This window comes from Notamacropus eugenii, chromosome 2 (assembly GCF_028372415.1).
Source record: "Notamacropus eugenii isolate mMacEug1 chromosome 2, mMacEug1.pri_v2, whole genome shotgun sequence".
Classification (NCBI taxonomy): Eukaryota; Metazoa; Chordata; class Mammalia; order Diprotodontia; family Macropodidae; genus Notamacropus; species Notamacropus eugenii.
The window spans coordinates 167,064,739-167,070,127 of record NC_092873.1 but is presented as its reverse complement, the minus strand read 5'-3'; the positions used below and the strand labels follow the sequence as shown (position 1 = coordinate 167,070,127).

Genomic DNA, 5,389 nt, shown 5'->3' with positions numbered 1-5,389 from the left:
CATGGCAAATACAGGTCTAGAGCAGGCTTCAGGGTATGGAATCATGGATATCAACTGTGGTTCCCAGATTTCTCAACCCAGAAACATCAAGACAGCTTCAAAGGTCAGTGAGAAAGCTATGTCATCTGGGTGAGAGGGGTGTACATTCTGGCCCCAGGCCCAGGGTGGAGGCAGCCACTGTGGCAGCAGCATCCATTTTGAGGGGAATTGAGCAGCTGATCCAGGTCTCAGTCTGGAGTGGTGGTCCTGGGGTGAGGAGGAGCACTAGCTTGATGGATCTGGTGGTGGCTTTACAGATGGAATTGTACTCTCAGCTCCTGGGCAGAAAAGAGTGCTTGTGGTTGCTCCCAGACCAGAGTGCAAGCCAGGAGAAGAGTAAATTCCTCACCCTTTATTGAGCTACCTCAGAGTAATTGAGAACTTACAGGTCCCTAGAGTGTACCATCCACTTAACAAAGGACACAAAAGTCAAGTAACAGGCTTGGATAATGCCTACTAAAACGGAAAATAAAAAGACTATAGAAGGTTACTTCTTTGGTGAAAAGGTATTTTCTTCCATCCTTTCAGGTAAGGAAGAACAAAACATACCAAGTAAGGAAGGTTGGGGGGGAGGGCCTCCTTGGGATCCTTTGAAGTTGCCAGAGAAGGACCAGAAGAGATATCGCCTTCCCAGGAGCCCAAAGGTACCCTCCCTGCTCTGCACCCAAGGCATCTTGAGTCTGCCAAGGTCATCCCAGACCCAATGTTATTGTGGTTTCTTGCTTTCCACCCATTTCTCTTGGCCATGGGCTCCTCCTGCCAACATGGCATCTACCAATCTCCAGAAAGCAATAGACCTTGCTAGGAAAGCAGCACGAGAAGATAAAGCAGGGAACAATGAATAAGCCTTCTATCTATATCAAAATGCTGCAGAGTATTTTATCCATGTAGTTAAATATGAAGCACAAGGCAACAAAGCAAAGCAAAGTATCAGAGTAAAGTGTGGAGAATATCTTGATAGAGTGGAGAAACTAAAAGAAAGAGAAAGCCTCACAGAAGTCAGTGAAAGAGGGACTATCCAGCCCAAGTGATGAGAAGGAGAATGACAGTGACAGGGATGGAGAATCAGATGATCCAGGAAGAAAGAAACTACAGAATCAACTTCAAGGTGCCATTGTTATAGAAAGCCCAAACATAAAATGAAGAGATGTTGCTGACCTCAAAGGAGCCAAAGAAACTCTTAAAGAAGCTGTAATGTGGCTCATTAAGTTTCAACATCTCTTTACAGGTAAAAGAACCCCATGGAAGGGCATTACTCTTTTTGGACCAAGTGGAACAGGGAAATCCTATTTGACCAAAGCAGTTGCTACAGAACAACTAACAGAACAACTCAACATTTTTTTCAATATCTTCCTCTGACCTTGTCTCCAAGTGGCTAGGTGAAAGTGAAAAGCTAGTTAAGAATTTATTTCAGCTCGGCAGACAGAACAAGGCTTCCATTATCTTCATTGATGAAATTGATTCTCTGTGGGGCTCCAGAAGTGAAAATGAAAGTGAAAACTGCCTGGCAAATTAAAACAAAATTCCTACTTCAAATGCAAGGGGTTGGTGTGGACGATGGAATTTTGGTACCTGGGATCTACAAATATACCCTGGGTTCTGGATTCTGCTGTCAGGCGAAGATTTGAGAAGTGTATTTATATTCCTTTACCTGAATATCATGCCAGGGCAGCAATGTTTCAATTACATTTGGGGACCATACAGAACAATGGATCAGAAGCAGACTTCCGAGAACTGGGGAAGAAGACAGAATGGCTATTCAGGAGCTGACATCAGCATCATTGTGTGAGTTGCCCTCATGCAACCTGTGAGGAAAGTTCACTCAGCAACTTATTTCGAAAGAGTTAGAGGTCCTTCACCTACTAATCCTAATGTCAAAGTAGAAGATTTACTTACTCCATGCTTCACAGGTGATCCTGGTGCCATTGAAATGACATGGATGGATGTCTCTGGTGACAAACTTTTGGGGCCCTGTGTTTCCATGCCTGACATGTCATGGTCATTAGCTAGCACAAAAACAACTGTTAATGAACATGGCTTGCTGAATAAAGAAGTTTACAGAATATTTTGGTCAAGAAGGCTAAACTAAAGACACCTGGGAGACATTCTTTCTTTCTTAGGCACTCTTGCATCTTTAGGGATGGAATTCAAATATTTGTGGATTTTTAAAAATACATTTTATTTTTCTTCTCCACAGGAGAATGAAGATCTCTTTTGAAAGTTCCTTTAGCTTTATGTTATTTTTCTTCCAATTTGTATTAAATATCTCCTGTTTAATAAAAAAAAAATACTGAGTGGGAAGTATTAGAGTTTTGATGTGAGAAGCAGCGATGACTATTACATTTTTTCCTGCACCTAGCATAAAATACTGTCACCAGACTTGAAGGAAAATGAACTGTGGTATGTGCTTTGGAGAAGAGATCTCCTTAAACATCATTTTTGTTGTCCAAGTCAATTGATTATCCTACAGTAATTACTGGGGTTTCTTTTTAATTAAAATTTGGTGGAGAGGTCACTGTAAAAATGTAAGAACACTGATTGAATTTAGAAGATTTTTATGTGATGACCAGTATTCATATTGAACACAAATGTGTTTTTTACTGGGCTTTTTCCCTCTGTGTATTTAAATATTGTCTTAAATAAAAGCACTAGGCTTTTCTTTTTAATTTTACTAGTTGATAGGAACCTTTCATTGTACAATCTTGGAAAACTTATAGACTTGACATCATCTTTATCCTGGAGAAGAAAACTCTCTGTCCCAATATCCTTTCTATAGCAATAATTGACCAAAACAGATTTTAAACATATTTGTAATTTTGCAATACCATGTCATAAAATATTGTTATGAGAAGCTTCAAAGTAATAGAGTGGTCAACCTTTCATTTGTAAGTGATGACATCAGTAGGTAAGTAAATATATATATATATACACACATACACACACACATACACACACAATGCACAGACACACATGAACATACATACAGACATACATGTCTGTTGTGTATCTGTGTGTGTACACACATATATAAAAATTAAATATATATTTGTGTGTATAATTCTCTTTCCAGTGACATTTTATTGGTGCTCTGGTCACTTAGGCTTGTGAGTAATTTACCCTAGCCATACTCCTAATTTATACATATCAGTGTGATATTTTATCAGAACTTTACAAGTGGGCTAATGTGATCAAAATTTTGAATGTTAAAAGAAATATTTGGTTATTTGTAATAACCATCGAAGTATGGATTTTAAAGACCATAAGATACAATACTAACATCAGCATTGAGTGTGCCTTGTAAGTTTCTTTGGCTGTAATTTTTAAAAAGATCATTAAATTTTATAGAAGCAGTATATTCTGTAATTATTACAAAATTCTCTACCTTAGAAATGCTTTGAAATATTTGTACATTTCAAATATTTTGCATTATGGTTGTCTTTGGGATTTTCTTTTATGTAAAGGTTTTTGTATACTTTTTTAGAAATCCTAGATTTGATGAAACATGCTATTCTTACATGAAGTCAATGATGATGCACCTTCAACAGTATTCTTAGTCTCTTTTGGAGCTTCCAAGAAAATGAACCCAAATCCTTTACATAAGGAAATCTGTAAAATTATTCATTAAAATGATGCACATGTGAGAAAAAAAAAAGAACAAAGCATACCATCAGAGGAAGACATCAAAGTCAAGGCTTCTACATCTAAAATCTACAAAAAAATGTTCAATGCTCTTAGGACATGGAAGAGCTCAAAAAGGATTTTGAAAATCAAGTAAGAGAGGTGGAGGAAAAATTGGGAAGAGAAATGAGAGCGATGCAAAAAAATCATGAAAAGTAAGTCAATAGCTTGCTGAAAGAGACTCCCCCAAAATGCTGAAGAAAGCAACACCTTTAAAAATAGATTAAACCAAACAGCAAAAGAGCTCCAAAAAGGTAAGGAGAAGAATGCTTTACAAGGCAGAATTAGCTAAATGGAAGAGAAGGTTCTAAAGCTCACTGAAGAAAATACTTCTTTAAAAATTAGAATGGAGCAGATGGAAGCTAATGACTTTATGAGAAACCAAGAAATTATAAAACAAAACCAAAAGAAGGAAAAAATAGAAGACAATGTGAAATATCCCATTGGAAAAACAACAAATTTGGAAAATAGATGCAGGAGAGATGACTTAAAAATTATTGGTATACGTGAAAACCATGATCAAAAAAAAAGAGCCTAGACATCATCTTTCAAGAAATTATCAAAGAAAACTACTCAATATTCTAGAACCATATGGCAAAATAGGAAAGAATTCACCAATCACTTCCAGAAATAGATCCCAAAAGGAAAACTTCTAGGAATATTGTAGCCAAATTTCAGAGTTCTCAAGTCAAGGAGAAAACATCACAAGCACCCAGAAAGAAACAAATGAAGTATTGTGAAAATATAAGCAGGGATTGAAGGACTTAGAATATGATATTCTGGAGGTAAAAGAAGACAGGATTAAAACAAAGAATCACCTACCCAGCAAAACTGAGTATCATACTTTTGGGGAAAAAAATGTTATTTCAATGAAATAGAAGACTTCCAAGCATTCTTGTGGAAAAGACCAGAGCTATATAGAAAATCTGTCTTTCAAATACAAGAATCAAGAGAAACATGAAAAGGTAAACAGGAAAGAGAATTCTTAAGGAACTCATTAAAGTAGAAATGTTTACATTGCTACATGGAAAGATATTATTAGAAATTCATGAGACTTTTTCAGTATTAGGTAGTTAGAGATAAATATATATACATACAGGTACATATGGGTATGTATGTATGTGTAGGTATGTATACGTACATGGGTATATGTGTGTATGTATACACACATATACACATGTATGCATACATGTGTATATGTACATACACATATGTATATACACACATACATACACATATATATGTATACACACATAAACAAAGGGCACAGGGTGATCTGAATATGAAGGGAAAAATACCTAAAAAAATAATATTTATTGTTGAATGGAATGTACTAGGAGTAAGAGAAAGTAGCAAATCATCTCACATAAAAGAGAGAAAGAAAAACTTTTACAATGGAGGGAAATAGGGGGGAGATGAAAGGAAATAATTGAGCCTTACTCTCATGGAATTTGGCTTAAGGAGGGAATAACATACACTCAATTGAGTATGGAAATCTACTTTACCCTGCAGGAAGGCAAGAGGGAAGGAGATAGGAGAGGGAAGATAATAGAAGAGATCTCAAATTGGGGAAAGGGATAATCAGAATCTAACAGTATTGTGGGAGGACAGGTCAAGGGAAAGAGTGGAATAAATCGAGGGCAAAATAGGACACAGAGAAATGTCGTTAGTT

General features: G+C 36.6%; 1 pseudogene; it reads left to right on the top strand.

The window, feature by feature from the left end:
- Window positions 1–803: 803 nt before the first annotated feature.
- On the top strand, window positions 804–2,123 carry LOC140523744 (vacuolar protein sorting-associated protein 4B pseudogene; annotated as a pseudogene).
- Window positions 2,124–5,389: the final 3,266 nt, after the last annotated feature.